We start from the raw sequence: 22011 nt of genomic DNA on the forward strand, positions 1-22011 counted from the left end.
TTCTTGTCCTTGAAATCTCTCTCCTCCCCTCTCCACATGAGGGAATGGAATTTATTGCAATGAAATATGTTGTCTCGTAGCTTTATATAAAAACAGCACATGTCATTGCCCCTGTTTCCTGGAGCCAAAGGATGTGGCTGGATTTCAAGAAGAAAAGGACTGTATGATTTCATTATTGCTAACAACTGTTCCCTCCAAGATAAGGACAGTCTAATCACATTCCCTGTGCAGAAATACCAAGGGAACCAAAAGGGAATGTTTGCATTTGATTTTCTGCATTGTCTTCTCTGTTTTGGTTGTCTTTGGTACCGTGCAGTGCCAGAAGCAGGCTGTGAGGCTAAATGGACTTGAGGAGGAGTATTATGGTTGTCACGGCCCTGGTGTCCCAGACCAGAGATGCTCTGCCAGTAGCAGCCTTTGTCCAACCTCATGCATGGATTTATTTCCGTTGACCTCCGGTGCTCAGGGCTTGAGCTTCACTGTCCCAAATTCCTTGACTGAAGTCTAAACCAATGTTGGAGGCTCAGAACTGGGCAGAGGGGTGGTTTTTCAGCCTTTTTTATTTGCACATCCCCCAGAAGAGAAGTGCCACCCCTGCATAAAAAACCCCAGAGCTTGCTGCCAGTAGGTTTGCTTTTCTAATTAGGTTTTCCAGGCTCCCTCTGCAGATACCCCTGAGAACCAATCCCTAGCTGAAAATTGCCTCCCCAATGAGCACTTCATCTTGTGCTGCCAAGAGGGGATGCTGACCAGCCAGTGTGGCTCATAACTGCCTGCCCAAGAGAAGGTAAGGACTGGGGGAGAGTAGAGCCAAGAGGTAGTCAGGGCAAGTTTCAGCTCTCCCCTTTTACACGCTCTTTTTCTGCCTGCATGGAATCGAGTTGCCATGTGTCCCTGCTGAAAAGCTTTGTGTGGCAGGGAAGGAACTCTAGGCTTTGATTTGCCTTGTAGCAAGAGATAACATTATCATCTCATCCTTTAATGATCTGAGGATGGAATATTTTTCACATCAATTTATCTATCTCAGTAGCCCTGGTTCTGCTCTCATGCTGCTGGCGGGTGGATGGTGTAAAAATCGATGCAAGTGAACGGGATGAAGTAACTGAGTCTTCCTCCTCACTCTCTCCCTGGTTGCCTGCCCTGGGCACTTAGGAGCTCCATAAAGGCACTAATTGATCAGTCCCGTTAGCAGCATCAGCGAGGAGTTGTCATTTGGTGAGCAAAGTAGGGTGCCTCCTCCTGAAGCAGAGGGTCATCGATTCAGGTCCCAGCAGCGACCACCCAAAGAGAAAAGATGACTTATAATTACATTCATAATTGAAAGTGATTAATGGTAGCGAAAGAACTTCGAGCGATTTCTTGTAATTAAATACTAATTTTAATTCCTTTGCAGTGCTGAGCACCATATTTCCTTTACTGGTGATATTTATGTCTGTGCCTTAGCACAGTTTAGCATCTTTTAAAAATACATGCTAAGTGATTAACGTTTTTTGTATCAGGGTAAACAAGTAAATAGCAATTAATTTGTTTGTGTCTGTAATTAGCGAGTATTATTTCATATTTTTGAGGATCTCTGTTCTGGAGGTTTTGTGGCTTTGAGTGGAAGCAAGGAACCCTTGATTGTTCCTAAGCCAGGGGAGTCCTGGTCTCTGCTCCAGCTGGGAGGAGGAGGCAGTGATCACATCTGCAAGGGGTTAGGCTCAGAGGACATCACAGCCAAGTTTTGAGCCTGCTGGCAGCGAAGCCCCTTGTGAGGGCTGGGTGCAAGGGGGAGGGAGCTGTCTGTGCGTGGCAGATGCATGCTGCCTGTTGCTTGGTCTTGAAGAACAGCAGTGCTTCTGCCAGGTTTTTGCTGTCTGTAAGTGACACTTTTCAAACTCAGCTGGTGCTTGCCATGCTGCCTGCCAAGGGATGCTTGGGGCTGCCCTCCCTCTCCCTGTGTTCCAGCCAACCTCACCTCCTTCCCTCTGCTTTCAGGTGAAGGCATTTCCCTGCTGCTGTGTGCTGGAGCCTTGGCTGGACCTTTGGGAGTGTATTTGTAGAATTTAATATTTCACCCTTAATACTATCATGGTATTTATTTGGTTTTGAATTTTGAGATGGGAAACGGGGCATACCATCCCTGGCCACCATGGTCTGGAGTTTAACCATGGACAGAGAGCTGATGGGTGCTCGTTTGGGCACGAGCATGAGAGACCACCAAACTGAGTGAGATTCCCATTCTGGGGAGTGTGGGATATGGCAGAGACCTGCCAGTGCCCAGGGAGAGCCAGAGAGATCTGCTCTAACAGAAAATATCATTAAGCCTGGGTTTGTTAATCGCCCACACCAGCTGTGTGGCTCTTTTTCAAGCTCTGTAGGATGTTCTACGCCTCGATGTGCTCCTGTCCTTCCTGTGCCTTGACAAAGTTGTTTTCGGATGAGCCAGGCTGGGAATCTGTTTCCTGAAAACTTGGTCCTTCTCACATAGCAACACACTGGGCCAGAAAGCACTTGATGGAAATCATGACTCTTCCTCACCAGTTCCTTGATTCCTTGCTAATGATTTTCATTCCCTCTTGCTGCTTGAGAGAGCTGATCGTCTGATTAAATTAAGACAGACACAAAAGCAGCTGGCCTGCCAAAGCCTAGGATTTTATTAAAAATAATATTGTTTACAGACTTCTCTCCTTTTATGGCATATATAAAACAGCGTGTTCCACCCGAGCAGCCAGCAGGCTTGCTGCAATTTACCCGGGAAGAGGGAAGAGATGGAAAGACATTAAACCTTGTCTTGATGGGGAGTAGGGAGGGCATGGAGGAGGGGGAGGTTGGGGATAAGAGACAGAGCGTAACTGTGACAGCAAATGAGAGAGAAGGAAATGCAAGGAAAAAAAGCAGAGAAAAGGAAGGATGGTTCCCTGTTCCCTACCTCCCCTTCTCCCCTTGCATACCTGTGCTGAAATGAAGCATTCAGAAAGGAGGCAGATCATGGAAGAGAAGAAATAAACTAGGCCAAAGAGCTTCAGCTGGGGACCCAGCCTCCACACAAACGAGGAGGAAAGCTGCTTGACCTCCTTGCAATATTCAGGAGCCCTTCCTGGGCTCTCCATGTGGGTGGAAAGGCTTCTCTGCTCTCTTCTCAGCTCATCTGAGGTCTTGCAGATGCTTTTGTGAGCCCTCGGGCAATGGGGCAAGTCAGTGCTGGGGGCACTGGCTCCTCTCCACCCAAGTGCCCCAGCCAACCCATCCTTAAACAAAACATCCCCATGGTTTATAAATAATATCTTTGTGGTTTATTTGCAGTTTGAGGGTCTACCAGGGGCAAAGGGAGGGTGTGCTGGCTATGGCACCAACCAAGGGGTCATGGCACAAAGGGCTGGCAAGAAATGAAAAAGACAGGAAGAGGTTTTTCCAAGGTCACAGAAGCAGCTTGACACAGCACTTGAACTTGAACCAGGGCCCCCGCGTCCAGCAAACCCTTTTGCTGGCTGAAACAGGCTCCTGGCTTGCTTTGGGAGGCACAGAGGAGCCTTGCTGATGCCTCGCCACAGGAGCACCCTGTCTCTGCTTTGCTTTCTCTCCTCTTTCTGTGTCATCTTCTGTTTGTTTGTTTGATTTGGTTCCAAATAATTAATTGTAAAAACCCATGGCTAATGGTTTGAATGAAGGATGGATGGGTACTTTAATTAACTTGTGAAAGGATTGTACACTTATGTTTTCAGTTTCCCTGACCCCAAATGAAGTAACAAAGCTTGAACATCCCCATGTGTTGAGGGAGCCTGAAGATGAAAGCACACTGGGACACGGGGTCAGCTGGAGGTCCCCTGGGTGAAGCCACTCTGACTGAGCTGGGAAAATGCAGTGGGAATGCTGATTGTTGTTGCCACATAGGGATCCATCTTCTTCCCTTTGTGGATAGGACCCTGGGAAAAACACCTCCTGCCCTGTTTCCTTGGACCACTGAGCCCCAGTATGTTCGTCGTGGTGAGCACCTTCTCATGGATGTTCATGTGCTGGTTTTGACACTTTAAAGGGACTCACTGCAGGTGAGGCTGGTGTCCCAGGAGTTGTACAGAGACTTTAGGGATTGCATAGACCTGACCCATATTTTGGACTAATAGACGTGAAATTTAGACTGAACATGGGCCATCTGCTCCTGCTTTTTGAGATGGTTATCATACCAGCTTCCAAGGTGTAGCATGAGAAGAGATGTTATCTTATTTTCTGCCCTAAAGCAGGCAAAATTCAGTCATTGTGTTGGGTTGGGAATAACCTCACCAGTCCTGGGAGACTGAAACTGCTGAGCTCCCCTGTGCAGGAGGATTTCTGTAAAGCCAGGAGGTGAGGGAATTGCTTGACAGATCTCGGCAGAGGTGGCCCTAGGTTGCTCCATTCTAACCTGTAGGCACACTGGAGCTTGCTGGGTGTCAAAACCTGTATTGATTCCTCAGTCTGAAGCCAGTGAAGGGTTTGGGGCTATAGCAACAGGCACTCCAGCCTGTGCAGCTCAACACGTGGCTGCCTCATTAGTTATTTGTGTCAAGAATTGCTGAGTAAGGTGCTGGGAACACCTTTGAAGAAAGGCACTGAGTTCTTGCCATCCTCCCAGCCCTTCCACATGCTATCCCTCCCAACCCACCCCAAAGCAAACTCTTCTTGATGTCCTCTCTCCTTTTTAGGACAGTGCTAAGAGATGAAAGGTGTCTCCTGCACAGGTATTTTAATGAGCAAATAACATTAAGACCAAGTTCCAGCAGGACTGGTGAAGGAGCAGGACTTCTGCACCTTCTCCTCTGCATGGTTCAGAAAGTTGGGACCTGGCTGGGTCAGATAATTTTCTGAATGAGTCAAAAGTGCTTTGAATATCTCAGAGAGGGAGGGGGCCATCATGCTACTGAGTCACCAGGCTATTTTGTGTCCTTCCCAGTGCAAAACACTTCAGGTGGGAGCTTCTGCATTGCTGGTTAAAACAAGGTTGATTGGGCTGTTTCTGCCATGGAAAATGCATGAGAGAAAATGAATTTCCATGCTGCATTTTGGATCAAAAGCTTTTCTTACTCTAGACAAGGCCTTCTTTCAGTAGTGGTGTGTACTCCTGGAATCCTCCTCACTTATCAGTCCCCCAGCAAGCTGCTCTGTTTGATTGCTAATCTGCCATATTATGTTTTTAAATGCACTTTAATATTTTAGTTTTAGTGACTTTTTAAGGCTGAATTCCAGCTTCTGAAATGTGTACCTCTCTCTTACTTCAATGGCAGCCATTCACATTTATCCCGAGGCATAACATGGACCTTGCAACTGTTTGAAATTAGATGCACTGATTAGAGCATCTCTTAGCCACTGCCACTGTTCTGCACCTCAAAGGACAGCTTGGAGGAGAGGCTGGAAGTTGGAGCCAGGAGTATTTATGCACTCAGCATGTGATTTCTTGGGACTTCATGCTTGTTTTAGCTCTCTTTCAAGTGACCTGGAAATAGATGTCTGCTTGTAGGTCATGAAATGCCTTGGTGGTGGTGCTGATGTGATTGGTAGGAGGTCTGTGATGTGCACGGGTCATGCCCACGAGGACATGTGGGATTAGCCAGAGAGGAGCAATGAACACCCTGGTTCAATTGGTGTTCTTGCTTTTGCTTTGTGTTGTTTTTTTAAGCAAGAATGGTCAAATGCTGAGGAAGTCACTACGAATTGTTGCACCTGATATTTTATATTGAGAGTATTTCTGGCCCAGGTATTTAGTATTTTGAGCTTTTGCTGAAGCCAGCAACAAGCTAAAAATCTGCCAGGCATGCTCAGAGGTGCTCAGCACCCGTTGCAGTAGGGCACAGACCTTGCTGAGTGCTGTCTGAGAGGTGACAGCCAGAAATGTGTGCCTGGAGTGCTGTCTGAAGCCTGCTTAGGCTGCTGCTTGGGTTGTAATCACTCCGTGGAGAAACTTCCCTTTGTCTAACAAGAGTTAAGCATTTTGTTAAGGGAATTCATTCAGTTGTTTTGACTTTCTTTTCATTCAGTGTGGTCTTGGGGAAATCATCCATGCCGTGGGGAGGAGGTGTGATGGAGAGGACAGATGTTGCAGATGTGGGTTTGAGCTGATGAAGTTGGTACCTGGAGGCACAGGATCCATGTGGGGTTTTGCAGAGGAGCAATTGCAAGTTCTGGCAATGATGTTTTGCTCTTAGATGTAACTTCTCCTTCTATAAATGCTTGCTCACCAGGGGTGAAACTTTAATAATACTTCAGATTGGGAAACTGAGGCTCCCAGGGGAAGGAGGACGTGGTTCAGAGAGCTGGCTGGCTTCAGAAGCCACCAGGCCCATTCAGCCAGGGTGTTGAGGGCTTGTCTGGGAGGTTGGGCTGTGCCCAGAGGTCTGACCTCGGGTCTTGCTAGCCTGGGGGCAAATGGTGTGATCTAAGTCAGCTTGGAGATGGGTACTTACCCATGGCAGTAACCTTTCAGCCTTCAAATCTCTGCAAAACAGATAAAAGTCCATCTGCACTCTGAGTTGCAGCCTTGAAATGAGGGTAATTAAAACATTGTGGTGCTGGGGGAATAGGGAAATAAGTTGGATAGCTCTATTGAATTCAAGCCAGCTTCCACTCTGCTCTTAATGACTGGCCTTCACTGTCTCCCCAGGTAGCAGTAATATTTGTCTGAAGTGGTTTAGCTTCTTTGGTTTCTAAAGATGGTCAGAAAACCTGGTCTGATTGAGTTGCCTCAGGAAATTTTCCCTGCTCCTGTCAGTCATCATCTGAGACTGGGCTGTCATTTTTGGCTGAGCTTTTCCAATCCTCCTGTTGTCAGAACCCTTGAGTGGTGTGAGAGAGAGGACAAACGAGTAATGAGGTGATCACCCATGATGGGCTGAGATGGCTGGGATACCTCCCTAGCCAAAGCCAACATTATTACATGAACAGTGGTAGCACTGTGTCCAAATACCATGTAAAGAGGAACAAGATCTGGGGGTGAGTAGAGAAGAGAGACTGTGATAACTCTATCCAGTGAAGCGGGTTGTCCCTGGAAATAGGACATGAATAAGTAATCTGGATAAATAATGGAGCTGTCTGAACTGTAACAATAAAGAATAAAAGTGCTGAGTGTGGCTTGCTGTGATTTGTGGGGTCAGACTGTCTGGATGGTGGAGCCCTTGCTCCCACTGTGGTGAGCAGGTGTTTGCAGAGAGGTTGTATTGATGTTGCAGAGATTACTTGTATGGGGGTCACTTGTCAGTGGCAGGAACCAGTCCATGGTCCAGTTAGTTGTCATGCTGCCTCAACACTTTTGTGAAAGCTGAAAGCTTGCTGTGTCTTAGTCTGCTGCTGAATAACCTCTGGAGGATTGCAAGGTGGGATTCCAGCTGATGTCACCCTGGGGTGAAGTTGGGCACACAGGGGACATCATCCTTCATGGGCGACTGAACTGCTCCTTGGTGATGGAGGCTGTGTAACTTCCTGGAGACCTTCTGCCAGGGTTTCACGAGCCTGAGTGAAAGTTGTTCCAAGTACCCATCCAAAATCTCCTCTAGCAAATTAGGCTGTTTTCTTCTTCTCTTCAGCCTCTTTGAAGGGATGTGGCAAATAATTATTCATCACTTCCTTCATATGATATGTATGTATGGGAAGAGTGCTGTCGTGTCGTACTCAATCTTTTCTTTTAGTGACAAAGCAAACTCCAGTGTCTTTCATCTTGCTCTGGAGTTGTCTGCATCTCTCAACAATTTCATTGCTATTCCATGGACTCGCCCCCACTTGTCCACAGCTCGGCCGTGCGATCAATTGCATCGCATCAATTAGAGATGTGTGTCTTGCACTGTGGCAAATGCAGCTTAGATTGATCTGAAAAGAAGGGGATCCTCCACCTGCAGGTTGGGAGGAGCCAGATGTGGTGCAGAGAACAGAGCTGTGGTTAGTGCAGGTCAGTGAGCAGGTGCTGACGTGTTAAGCCACAGTGACTTCACCTCTGTCTGTCTGAAAGCCTGATGTCCCCATCGGGGTGAGTTCTGCAGCTGAGGCCTCCAATTAAACCAAGTGGAGCAAACTAATTCTCCTTTGTCCTTCTTACAAAGCTCATGTTAACATAAGATTGGCCATCTTTTGTAGGCTGAGTGATTCCTTTGTAGTTTGTTGTCTGCTCTAATACCCTGCTCCTCTTGTGCTCATGCTTCCCTAGCTGGTCTTCCTTGTTTTACACATGCATTTGATTTTTCCTTCCCTAGTGTATCACACCACACTGGTCCATATCAGATTTCCTATTGCTCCTTCCAGAGGTGATTTGAGATTCTGGTCCTACTCCCAGAGCCCTTCCAGCCCCTCTCCTCCTAGCTTGGCATCATCTACAAATTTTAATGAGCGTGCTTCTGGATCTGTAATGCAAACTGTTAAATGCAAATGTTGGAGAGACCAGGGCTTGGGACAGGCCCCAGAGGAATCCCACTGTAGGTTACCCTCCTAGCTTGGCTGTAAATAATAGATAAGAGCTCTTTGAGAGCACTTTGTCAACAGGCTGTTATCCCTCCTCCCTCTGCCCCCACCCTCAGCCATTACATCCAGTCCATGTTTCCTCAACTTTCCTCAGAGGGTGCCATGTGGGACCTGCATCAGAAGCCTTATTAAAGTCAAGGTATATCATGTCTACAGCTTTCCAGTTATCCACCACGTCTAGTTATCCTGTCAAGGCAGAAATTAGGTTGGTTTGACATGATCTGTTCTTGACAAACTCGTGTTGGTTGGTGGTTGTGGAGCTTTTTTTCCCCACTTTATTAAATTCCCAGGACTTACAAGCTGTGCTAGTTTCATCGTTTGTTTTGGTATCTTCCCAGTGATTGAAGTTGAGCTGATTACCTACAGCCCCTGGCTTTTTTTCTTAAAGATATGAAGATTTCTTGCCCTTTCTGCTGGCCTCCACGAGCTCCCAAAGAGCAGTGCTGGTGGCTCGAGGACAATTCTGTCCACTTTTTCCGCACTCTCAGGAGAGCTTCCTCAGTCTCTGCCAGATTATTTTTTTTAAACCCTCTTCTTTCCCTCTTTGCTCTGGTGTGAATAGGCATCTCCCTGTTTACATGTATTTTGGAGCTGTTTGCTCACCATAATTTCCTTTATACAGATATAATCAAACATGGCAGTGAAGATTTGTGCCACATGCTTTCCTCTCCTCCTTGGTAATCATAGAATCATTAAGGTTGGAAGGGACCTTAAAGATCATCCAGTTCCAACCCCCCTGCCATGAGCAGGGAACCCAACCGCTAGATCAGGTTGCACAAAATCTCGTCCAACCTGGCCTTAAAAACCTCCAGGGATGGGGCATCAACAACCTCCCTGGACAACCCATCCCAGTTCCTCACCACCCTAATAGCGAATAATTTCTTCCTAATATCTCACCTAAATCTCCCCTCTCTCAGTTTAAAAACCATCACCCCTTGTCCTATCACTGTCTTCTCTGATGAAAAGTCCCTCCCCAGCTTTCCTGTAGGCCCCTTTCAAGTACTGGAATAGACCTAACCTTCCTTTCCTTCTTCCTTGGAACATGTCCATGAGCTTTTTTGTTCTCTTCTTGTGTCCCTTGCTAATTGAAACTTGTTTTGCATGCTAGAGCTGCTGACTTCATCCCTGTATGCTCTTGCAGTTCTGTTATACTCATCCTTAGTTGTGAGTCCCTGTTTCCATATGTGTTTATTTATTTATTTCTGATTCCTTCATTATTTCTAGGTCATTGAATGGCTTCTGATTCAGCCATAGCAGCCTCTTACTATCCTCCCTCTCCTCCCTTTGCACAGGGATAGCCTGCTATTGTGCATGTAATATAGTCTCTTTCAGAAACTGCCAGCTCTCCCCTTCTTTGTACCTTAGATTATTTTCCCAGGAGACCCCATCTACCAGCTTCCTGAATTTGTTGAAGTCTGGCTTTTGAAGTCCATTATCCTTATTCCACAGCTTGCTTTTCATCGGGCTGTGAACTCGATATTTCATCAGCACTCTCACCCAAATTACCTGCCCTCTTCAAGCCTGCACTCTGTCTTTTCTAGGCACAGCCCAGTCTCAGGCTTTTCCCTGCACCTTCCCAAACACTGAGCTCCCTTGAACACATCACAGGGACTCAGTGAACTATGTCCTGCCAGGCTGTGTTTGTGCTTTAAGTACCGGGTGTCCTTCTGTCTGTCCCTGGACTCTTGCTTTGGAGCACCTATGTCCTTGGCTCTCACTGTCTCCGTGCTCTGTCCTGTCTCATCCTTGCACATGGTCACTTTGGATTGGAGGCTGTCCTGGTTGTGTCCTGCTCCAGCTTAAGACATGAAGTGGTTTGCAGCCATTACCTGAGCTGCTTGTCGTGGCAGCTGAGAAGGCAAAAATAGCTTAGACTTGACTCTAAACTTTAAGGCAGCAGACTTGGGGGGAGTGAATCCCGTCTTCTGTAACAAAGATATGTGAGGCCAGGTTGGCAAAGACCTTTAAATGTCAATAAAGCAATTCTGCACAGCCCACAAATCTTGGTGGGGAGCTGACAGGGACTGCAGTGCTGGGCAAACTGTCTGACTCCAGAGCAACGGGGCTGTCTTGGAGCTGCCTCTGGCAGAGACGAGACCCGCGAAGCAGCCACAGTTGCAAGCCAAGGAGTCACAGCTGGACGTGCTGGTGGTTGCTGCAGCAGATCCATCTGCTTCAGTGGTTTCTGTGGAGGTAGCAGGAGGGAGGCCCCTTTCCCATGGGCTTTGTGGGAGCTTGTTTAAAGCAGGCAATGCCAGGCTGTGGCAGCTCAAGCATGGTTCGTGCAGGGCTTGGATGCACATGTGGGTATGGTGCAGAGCTGCTGGATGGTGTTGAGAGACACCAAGCAAACTCTGGGATTGCAACAACAGATCCATTCTGAGATATCCCAAGAAGGCAATACAGTCCTTTCAATTCTAGGGTGAGAAGAAGGGCAGGATCTGCTGGTCCAGCAGCGCCTGGGAAACCACAGCCATGTATGCTTTGCTTGTGCAAAATGCGGGCACCACCCATGGTGGAGTTAAACCCTGCAGAAGCCCTTGGCTGGCTTGTGCACTGGGTTGGTGTTAAACAAGGTGATTTCAGGGCAGAGCCTCCCCTCAGCTGCTTTCTGTCAGGCTGGAGCGTGGGAGGCTTATGCCCAGATCTCCACACTCACTGGATGCTGTTTGGCATCTCCCTGGAGGTCGCAGCAGGGCTGCGTGTGCTGCAGCAGCGTCCCAGCCTGCTGCCTCGCTGGCGGGAACGCACATGGGCTCGTTGACAGGCACCTTCCCAAATCAGGCTGTTGTATCCCCAGCCCGCACTTGGGACCATGTCAACAGTGCCCAGCTGCTGACAGCTGGATGTGCTGCTGCAGAGGAGGCACCAGTGCACAGGCTTGGAGCCACACTGCAATGGGAAATCCATCCCCTGTGCACACAAAAGCTCAGGCAGATGTGCCGTGGGGTGGGTTTGCTGTGCCTGAGTCCTGCAAAGCCAGCCAGGACCTCTCCTCTCTGTGCACAGGGTCAGAGAGATGCAGTCCTTCGCAGTAGTCCATGAGGATATTAAATTTAATGTCTTGCTGTCCAGAAATTATCATATTTGGAAAACACTCATTAATCTCTGTCTGCTTCCCTGGGTTTTATTGTCTTCCCTTCCTGCGAGCCCTCCTCTGCTGTGACTCTTGCTCTCAATTCGTGTCATCTTCTTTCCACCCAAGTTTTGTCTCCCACTCCTTCTCCTCACTCAGCTCCCATCACCCCCCTCTGCACCCAGAGAAGCTCTTTGCAAAGTTTGTGTCCCAGAGCCCATCAGGTTCAAGCTGAGGGGCAGTGATAGAGCTTTTAAAATACACCTGGATTGTATTACTGGTTATTTTTATGGCTTTGTAAGGCTGCAAGAGCAGAAGAGAAGATCTTTGAGAGCTTGAGCACCTCTGCACCTCAACCTGATCTCCAGGATTGCTTACTGGTTTTGGTATGGGCGTGTTCTCCCACACCACTGGCTGTGCTACACTGCCAGCACTTTGTCCCCAGCCTGCTCCACAGGGACAGGTCCCTCCTTGGCACTGCTGCTCAGCTGCTAAACCTGCAGCCCTCCACTGTAGCTCCAACCCAGTGTGTCTCCTGTCCTCCCCTGTATCTGGGCCCTGAGTGAGCCTGCATTCCTTACTATCCCATCACCTAGAGAGTGAATTTCCCTGCTACAACGAACTGCACAGTGAAAGGGAGAAGGTTCACCCTTGCGTGGCGGTGGCAACAGTGCCAGCTTGCAGCTGCACAGGGCACATCCCTGCCCTGGAAGTTTCCCGAGTGCTAAGCATGCTGATTTGGAGAAGTTGAGCAAAATAGGCTTCTTAACTTAATGAGTAAACTAATTTGTCAGGCGGGTGCTGTTGTGTTTCCCTCTGCAGTGCAGGTCCTCCCTGCCAGAGCTGCACATCTTGACACGCCGGTAACTGTGCGGTTGGGAACAGCTCGGCCCCGTCAGCAGGGCTGTAATTTGGCACCAAGGCTCTCTCCACACAAAGAGTTTTGTTTAATAAAGCATAAGACTGAACAGTTTGCTCTCACTCATAGGTTCTGAAATATGCATTTAATTTAGGCTTAATGAGGGAATTACTGTATATAAAATGAAATGCCTTGCCGTGGCTCTCCAGGATGGAGCTTCTGAGGGATGAGAGCTGTTGGGACAAGATAAACTGGAAGATCTTGGGTATGGAGGGTACTGAGGGCTAGACCTGGAGTGATGAGAATATCCGGGCGTGCTGTTCCCCTGTACCTCTACTTGGAGCACATCATACCTAGGGAAAGGCACAAAAGATCTCAGTTGCTGCTTGTGATTCTAGGCAGAACTGTATTATTTAAAGTATGTAGGTATTTATTTTGATAATGTGGGAAATATGGTGACCTGTACAGGGTTGCAATGGTCTGTAAGGAAAGACTCTGGCTAGCTGAGGAGAATAGCTGTCGATGAAAGGGCCTAAAGCTGCAAGCTCCATTCATCCCCTCCAGTTACACGGTTGGAGCAGGAGGGACGAGTTCAAAGCCACTGCACAAATAAACTCTAATAGCTTTCCTCTTGCATTTATGTTATTAGGGGGTTCGTTTGACTGGCATTATGATGATAAATGAAAAATGCTTTGCACCATTACGTTGGGCGCTAATGCGTAGTGGGAAGAATTTCTACTCGTTTAAAAAAAAGGTAGCAGCAGAGGGGAATGTGATGGGTTTGTGCAGCAGCACTGAGCTATTTGCATGCAGCACAAACCTTGCCCACATCCCCCCCCACTTTGCCCTCTGCTCTTGCTTGTTTGGGATAAGGGGAACAGTAAGGGATGCTGCTCCGTGAAAGCAATCCTCTGAGGTTTGATGCCACTCTGTAGTGAATAAATAGATGTATCCATACCCCAGGGTTTAGGGTTGCTCCTGTCCTGTGGGTTGCACTCTCTTTTGCACTGCGTCTTACCTAACCTCATTCCAGGTCTGGGATGCCACCTCTGTCCCTAGGTATGAACCTGAAGCAATAGCTTACGGGTGAGGAGTGTGTTGTGCCCCTGAAAGCTTGTGCCAGAGGCTGCAGTCACCCTTGGAAGCCAGAGGAGGAGTTTGATAGTCCAAAGGCTTTCCTTCGTTTTAAAGCCATGGAGCAAATTGAGTTCAGAGGGTCACTGTTACTCCCAGCTGCTGCGACAGAAATCCCTAATGCACTGTGTGCCAGCTTTCTCCAAAGCTTCGGCTGCTGTTTTATGAGGCACTGTCACTCTATTATCTGTCTCTGAGTTGGTCTTTAGCTCTTTAACCTCATGAGAAGGGAGGGAAAAGAAACCTTGAAAAGGAGGGGAAAAAAAAAAAAGAGAAAACAGGATGCTCTCGAGAGCAACTCTTCATCCTTAGCCACAGAGCCATAATTGGCACTTGGTGAGAGCCTTGCTTCATTGAAAGGGGCAGGTTTGAAAGGTCCTGGGGTGGGGGAAGCAGGGGCTCACCGAGGCCTTTGGAAGGGGAGGTGGATGGAGGGGTTTGGAGACTATCAGAGGCACCAACGTCAGATGGGGACTGGCTGCCCTTGGTGACAGTGCACTGCCTCCTGCTTTGGTCCCCTCACTGGTGTGGCCTTGGAGGCAGGTGGGGACACTGATGGCAGGTAAGGGGATGAGGCCCAGGCTGCAGCTCAGCGCTGGGGGCTGTGGCATAGGGTGGGTACTGGCCAGGATACGTCACCTGCCGGTGCTGCCACTGTCATTAGGGGCTGTGGGTCCCTTGTGCAAGCTGCCAGGGGCTGTAATTGGGGAGGAAAGGATGGAGCAAAGAGATGAGCTCCCTGATGCTCCTGCCCAACACCTTGGGGCTGCAGCAGGAGGGGTGGCAGGATCCCTGCATCACCCCACTGCTCTGAGCTGTCACCTGCTCTGCAGCGGGAAACTGAGGCAGAGAGGTTACCTGCCAACCCAAGCCCTACTTTGCAACCATAAACCAAATGGGAAGAAGAAGGGGAGCAGCAGAGGGGCTACGAAGTTGCCCACCACCCTGCTCCTTCCAGCAGCCTTTTGCTGCTCCCTCCCGGCTGCTTGGCAGCCCCGTGCAGCGTGGCACGAGACAGGGCTTTTGCTCAGCTCTCTCCTGCATGCTAAACACGCCGTCTCCCTGCAGGATCCTGCAGCCTTCTGCACTACTCTGCTGCAGAGGGGGTGGGGAGACTGCTCTCGTCTTCCAGCACAGCAGCAGGCGGATGGCAGGGAGGTGGAAAGCAGCAGCACGGAGCCCTGCTCCCTTGGACGCCTTCCTGCAGGGTCTGGTCTCCTCCAAAACCGTCCCAGCTCTAGCGCAGCGAGTGCCCAACCCGGGCTGCTGTGCCCGTGTGCTGCTGCAGCATGTTGACAGCAGCTGCTTCCCCTCTGGCTCACTCACCCTGCAGGGATGTGCAACCCCAAGCATCATGTTGCTGCCCACACCGTGGGTCTGTCTGCCTTTGTTTCTGCTCCCCAGTGGGTCTGTGGAAAATATTGTCCTGGATTGGGGTTTGGAGGCAGCAGTTCCTTGCTTGACCAGCAGTTGCTAGTGCTGTGGGCTAAGGTGATGCTGTTGATGCATCCTGACCAGGGTGCTGAAGCTGCTGATGTCATCTAACCATGGGTGCATGGGGTCTTCTCTGCACCTCCAGGTTGCACTTGGTCCTGCATCAATGCAGAGACTTGCGGGAGAAGTTTTGAAGGAAACCGAGCAGATTCTGCGTTTCTTAGGGGCACATGTTTATTCAATTGAGTGAGGTCTTCTGTTAAGTGTGTTGGGAATACACTGGGTATGGTGTCATTTCTAGGAGCACATTCCTCTCTTCTTTGCTTCTGCTTGCATTGATTTGTTTCAAAATAGGAAAGCAGACTATTGGACTGGGTCTTATTCCTCCAACACCTCCTTCAAACAGCCTCAGAGGTCGTTTTCACCAGTACTCAGAGCTGCTCACTGTGAGCCAGGGATGGCTGGGGCCATGCATGGCCCTAGGCTGAGCTGTGGGGCTGTGGTGGTCTCTGCTCTGCAGAGAGGTTCAAGGGAGATAAGCTGCAGAAAGGATGCATGGTTGGAGGAGTAAAATCATGAAGGCTTTTATCTTGCAAGAAACCTGTGGCAAGCATGGAGGGAGCTGGGAAGGAGGGCCGTGATGGGTGGTGTGTCTGGGAGGAGAAGGCTCTTGGCTGACTTACGAGGTGGAGGGAAATACACAGCTGCATGAGGAGTAGCTTGGGCAAGGTGCATGGGAAAGATCTGCAGGTCTGGAGGGCTTCAGAGACCCTTGGAAGCCAGAGGAGGAGCCCAACTAAACTCCCACACCACAGCCATTGCCTTCTTTTGGGTTACTGGCAAAGGTGATACTGCACAGGGGTCTGCTGGGCAAGAGCACATGAGGTGATTTGTGGTCTTCAGAATCATGTTCCTGGCATTTCCAAAGTACTCTGTATTTTTAAGCAAGACCCAGAAAAGGTGTTATTGGTGCTTTTTCTTCCTTCCTAATAATTTATCCTTTTCAGAGCTGAAATAAAGCATTGAAAGAGACGGAGAGGACACCAAAAATGGATTTTTTTTTTTTAAAAAGAGGTTTTTATTCATGCCTAACAAAGCAACCACCAGGAAAATTTTCTTTTTTTCTTTTTTTTTTCTTTTTTTCTTTTTTTTTTCTTTTTTTAAAAAAAACATTTTACAAGACATTTTGAATGGGATGAGGATAGAGAAGTAAAGAGCGATCACATGAAAAAACTTCTACCAGCTCCAGTAATGAGATTAAGGGAGCTGCCAGATGAAACCATCTGCCTAATCTTTTACCCAGAGCCGCTCTGTTCCCAGCTTCCATCCAACGATGGGACCCAAGCCACCTTCTGCCATGTCCTGACAGAAGATGCTCGGGTGCCTGCCTCCCCACAGCTGGGGAAGGATTGCTCTCCTGGGACACCAAGCTCCTCAGTGCCAGCCCCTGTGCTGAGCACCCGAGCAGGAGGAAAGGGAATGGGGAAAAAAAATAAAATAAAGAGGAAAAAGGAGAAAAAAAGGCACTCATAAAAAAGACAGTTTGACATTTTCTTGACTGTTTTGAAATTTTCCTAGCACAACAAGCTGTTTATCTGCCACTCCAGCTCTTATTGAATTAAAGTGTGGAGGGGGTGTTAGGAAGAAATCAATTCGTGCTCCATATGCTGCTCTGCCAGGGAACGTGGCTCTGCACACTATGGAATATGTAGGGAAGGGTGGGGGAAGGAGAGATAAATCCATCAGCTAACAAGATAAGTGCCTTGTTCCTCCATCTGTTACTGCTGTGTCCTTATCTGGGATTGCAGCGTGGCAGCAGTGATACATCTTGTGTCAGGTATTATATTCCAAATTCATATGAATGAATTTTCATGCTTGCAACAATCCATGTTCCAGCCTCGAGCCCGGCCGTGGCTGCGGGGTTGGCTGCCGAGCGGCCGCGTCTTCCAGGCTTGTCCTCGCCCGGCTCCTCTTCTGCTGTTGTAATTTGTTACTTGAAGAGGGATCAAGCAGGCACAGCACCTGCTCCGTGAGGGGCCGTGGCAGCCAGGAGGAGAACCTGGAGGCTGTCCAGCCTCGGGATGCCAACAGTGCAGACATGTGCTTTACAGACAGCCAAATCAGCCTGGGAATTAAGTGCATGGGTAGAGGTGGCAGGAGGAACAAGAATGTCTCGGGTCTTTGCTTTTCTGCTAAGTCTCTTTAGGTGGAGTGTTGTAAAGAGCTACAGCAGCTCTGGGGCATGGAGGCTGAGGTCCAGGCAGCGCTGGGGTGGCTAGCAGGGAGAGAGGCAGTGTCCAAGCACAGTTCCTATCATCCTTAAACAGGGCTTTTTTAGAGGCATCAAGCTCTCCTCCCATTGGAGGAACCAGATTTTTGCATTGGACCTTACAGCCAAGTTTTTGGGAGCAGAAACTGGATGAGATGAATCCCTGTCCTGCTGAGCACCTAGGGGAGCTCATTTAGCTGCACATGCCTGAACTCGTAATGGTCTTCTCTGCCCAGCTGCAAACCAGCTCCAAATGCATCTGGCTGCCTAAGCGCTGAATTTCTAGATGGTGCCTGTGTTTAAAATCAATTTAGCTCTGGACTGGCCTCAAGACCTGTACTGGATTCAGTGCTTCAATATGCAATGAGCCGGGCTCTTCAGAGCTGGGATCTGCTCTCAAAGTCTGGTCTTAAGGCTGATTCAAAGTTGTCCTTGCTGGATTGCTGGCACACTTGTCATTGACCACATGAACAAAAGCTACCGAGGAATTTAATGGGAGACCTTCAAAACTCTGGTCTCTGTACAACCAGATCACTGCCTGCAATCTTGGTCGTTACAACCATCTGGTCAGCTCGGTGTCTGCAAAGCTTTCTGCAGCTTGAAGGTATAAATCAAAGTCTGGCTGGGAGACAAGGAGGCTTGTAAAATCCTCAGCAGCATCGCAGAGCGCTGCAGCTGGGGCCAACGACACTATCAGCATTTGCTGCTGTGGTTTGTTTTGAACGCACTCATGTTTGCTGTCGTGCCAGCTTTTCCTGGAGAGGACACTGTAGAAACACAGAAAGTTTAGACAGGGAATACGAATGTATCTTAACTCATCTCCAACTGGCCATCCTCGACTGAGTCTCTGTTGACCTGCAACCCCTCGGGTTGCCTTGGAGGACCTGCTGCTGCTGAGCAGATGAATTAAGTCTGCACAGGCTCACAGGCAGATTCACAGAGGGCTTTCTCTTTGCCACTCAACTGTGGAAATGGGATTTTCCTGGCTGGGCTTTTTGCACAATTGGGCTATGGGCAGAGGAGTCTGGAGGTGAGGGAAGCCAGTGGGAGATTGATGAAGGTCAGAGTTAAGTCCCCAGCATTTCATGGGACTGGAAGTGTTTGGGGTGGCTGATTCAGTTCTGGGTATGTTTTTAGGCTGGGTTTGTATTTGTGAGTGGCAGGCACAGGCTTTGGCACTGTTCCCAAACCAAGAGTTTAGAAACCTCTTTTTAGAAGTGAGGTCTAATTTGAAATCACAGCATAGGAATTGCTAATATGCTTGTGGGAATAAATTGTGTCTGGATCCTATTTTCTAATTCTACTGTGTACCAGACTCCTTTGAGTAATGTCCATGCAGAGGGATCACTCGGGGTGATGCCTAGGGCTGGGAGAGAGAAAGGTTAAGAGGAATTACCTCTAAAGAGTTTAGAAAGAGACAAAGTGAGATGCTGTCAGTAAGTACCTGGTTCCTAAGCATCCTGTTTGCCTGGGACTGGGATTTAGGAAGAATTCAGCCCCTCTCAGGGGCAGATGTTCAAATGTGCTTAGCTTAGGGTTTGCATGTTGGGCTGAGGCAGCAGGAGATGAAGTTGTCTTTCTGCTGCTTAATATACCAGTCCCAGAGTGCAGAGGGATGCAGGAGTTAAAGCAACAATAAAAGCACGAGTTGTGCTTTTTCTGGTGGTCTGTCCCTCACCTTTCATGCCTGCACATCTTAGCTGCAGAATAAAAAGAATAAAAGTTAGGGCACTTATCTTTGCTGGTGTGAGCATTGGGATAAAGAGCACATTTCACTTGCCAAGTGGTAAAAAGTTTCAGGAAAGGGTAGGGAACAGGACCCTGAGCTGAGCTCACCCCTGGTTTCATCAGAGCATGGTTTGATCTTGAAATATCCTTTCTGAACCCGCTCTTGAGCTGAAAGGGGAGAGAGATGTCTGTGTGAGGAGCAGGAGTGCATTGCTTGCCCTGCCTGTGGGAATCAACACTGGGACAAAAACCGGCCTCAAAAAAGAAGGCTGTGAAGCCCAGGTGTGCTGAAGCTAGAGAGGATCTTTTTTTTTTTTTCCTCATTGCCCACCTTCTTGTTCTCAAATAAAGATGCTATTTTTATTTTCCCTTCTGTTTAGCCCCGATGGGCTTAACCCATCTCTGCAGAGGCACAGAAATCCCAGCTCTAATTTCAATTAAGAGCGCTCCTTTTGATTGCAGCCCAGGCTGGGGTTTGGGATCTATTCCTAATCCCTATATTAGCACTGATTCATCTCTTCCATGAGTATTATCATCAGTGGCCCTTAGGAAAGGGAGGGGAGGGATCTTTCGGGAGGATAAATACCATTTGTTTGTGTTTGTATTAGCTTCCACGCCGCATCCTGGTTACATCCCGCGTTTTGACACAACAATTATTATTAATTTCCCGGCATCTGCGTTTGGATTCTCGCCGACACAAAGGGAAGATGATGGATAATGTCAGGCTCGGTAATTGGGTGGGGGAGGGATGGAGAAGGGAAAGGGGGGGGGGGGGGGGGTAGATGGGATATTATTAGATTGCAGTTCTCAGTGTGGAGTGGGGAAGGCATTTCTCAGCAGATGTCGGCGCTGGCTATTTATCCACATGTTAGTGCCGGCGGAGCGATTGTCTGGGACACGCTCAGCTTCCTCACCCCTGCCCCTCTCTGCTCATTTCCACGTAGAAATCCCATCAGCTCTTTATTGTGGGAATTGGCTTTTCCAGAGAGCCCTGCCAGCTGCCTTCTGCTCAGGCACTGCTGTCTTTGCAATTAACTTTGCAAAGGTGAGCCCCAGCCGCTGAAGAAGCGAGCTGCGGTGCTGCTGGAGGGCTCTTCTCTGCAGATGAGGGTTTTGGAGAAGTCCTGGTGGCTCTGGGTCCCTTTGGTGCTGGGGAGGAAAGAGCTGGTGCCTGTTGCAGAAGCAGGAGCTCCTGTGACTTGTCCAACATCATTGTAGGCAGAGCTGAGACAGGAACTTGCCAGTCTTGCCTCCTCCTTTCAAGGACCTGGTCCTTGACTCAAAGCATCTGATGCTTGGCTGGGGCAAAGGCAGCAGCTAATGCATTGCAAGGTTGATGGAGAGACATGGTTAATGAACAAATTAGAGCAGGACACGTGCCCCAGTGCTCCTCTGTCCTTGCTGCTTGGAATTTTGGGTAACTGCCTGCTTTTTTTCTTTAACCAACCATCGTAGAAGAACTGCAGCAGGTCGGGTGATCTAGCACAGTCTGGGTGATGCAAAATCTAGAAAGAACACTCAGGAAATCCCTTGTGCAGCAGCCAGTGTGCAGAGCCCCCCTTCTTCCAGATCTTGAATTCATCACTTGAATCCTGACTTAGGCTGGGTCATGCCTGGTGGACCTGAAGCAGCCTGCTGGGAAGGGTCTCCAGCCCTTCCTGTGTCTCGGTGTTTTCTCACCCCCTTGCAGTGTTTGTGCTTGTGAAGTGCTGGGTGGTTCTTGGCCCTTGCTGAAGGAGGTTGTGAGTTCAAGCTGGGAAAATAATAAATAAACCAAAGGAACTAACTGTGATTCCGTGAGCATGGATTTCTGAGGTGGCTCATGAAATATGGAAAGATGCTTGCAACGGAGGAGTAAGAGGATGATCTGGGTCTTTGAATCCTTGGGGAATCTTCCTACTTTTCAGTATAAATGTCTGCAGGGTGGGTGATTTGCTGGAGTATCTTTTCCTTCTCAGCACAGGCACTGATGGTGATGATGAAGTTGCTCTGGTGGCTCATGCATGGGCTTGGCAGGGGAGGAAGGGGCCCACGGCCTCTTGGGGCTTTGGCAATGAGATCCCCTGGCTCTGGCTGGAGCATGGCAGGGATCTGGGAGATGAGAGGAGGTGCTGCTGGTGCCTGACCCGTGCAGGGGTTGGAAAGTGCCTTCACAGCCATGATTACAGCAGTAGCACAAGGTCAAGCTGTATCTCTGCCCAAGAGAAGACTGAGCACGCTGACCTTGTAACTTGTAAAACTGTCCAGAAGAGGTGTGGGAGTGGTTTTTGTGCTTGAACATCTAAGCTTTGGCTGTGCGTGGCATCCCCACTCAGTGCTGTGTCACATTGCACCAACGGGTGCTTCTGCCATCAGCATCTTGCAGTGATGGGGCACGAGTGATTCTCTTTGTCTTGGATTTTCTTGTTTGTTTGCTAGCCATGCCCTCCCTGAATGTAGCCAAATCCCTTTGCTTGTGCTGGCTCCCTCTGTGAAGGGTCCTGCCTATCCCAAGCCCTCTCCCTTCAACATGCTCTGGAGCTCAGCACTGGTTTCCCTTCCTCTCTTCTATAGGGCAGGTTCTCCCTAGAGGGCAAGATGACAGGGTCATGGTGTACCTCCAGGTTGGCCAGGGTTTCTTATGCTGTTGAGTTGGGCCTTCCCAGAACCCTGCAAAGTGTTTAGCTCCTCAGGCAGCACTCCCAGGGACATCTGGTCCCTCACAGTGGTCCCAAGAGCTATGTTGCTCAATGGTTATACCTGACCACTGGGAGGGTTACATGCATATATCCATAAATTGAGATGTAGGGCTCCTGGCCTTGGGGGAACAGCTGGGATTGTGGGGAGAGAGTCTGGTCCTGGCTCCAAGTGGGAGTCCTGCTCATGGATAGATGGAGAGGGCACTTTTGAAATCTTTTTATTGAAACAAAGCTGCTTTCCTTGCCTGCTCTGGCTGATGCACAAAGCTGGGCTTGCTGGAGTAGCTGGCTGTGTCTCCAGCAGCGATGCAGAAGGTGCTTTGGGATGAGCTGAGCAGCTGGGCTTGGCTTGCAGGGGCAGGACAAAGCCGAGCTT

At 49.0% G+C, this 22011-nt stretch overlaps 1 protein-coding gene across 1 annotated transcript in view; it reads left to right on the forward strand.

The window, feature by feature from the left end:
- The window catches only part of NTM (neurotrimin), a 334211-nt gene that overhangs the window by 16302 nt on the left and 295898 nt on the right, over window positions 1-22011 (forward strand). The window lies entirely within an intron of this gene.

This window comes from Apus apus, chromosome 22, assembly GCF_020740795.1.
Source record: "Apus apus isolate bApuApu2 chromosome 22, bApuApu2.pri.cur, whole genome shotgun sequence".
In the NCBI taxonomy this organism is placed as follows: domain Eukaryota; kingdom Metazoa; phylum Chordata; class Aves; order Apodiformes; family Apodidae; genus Apus; species Apus apus.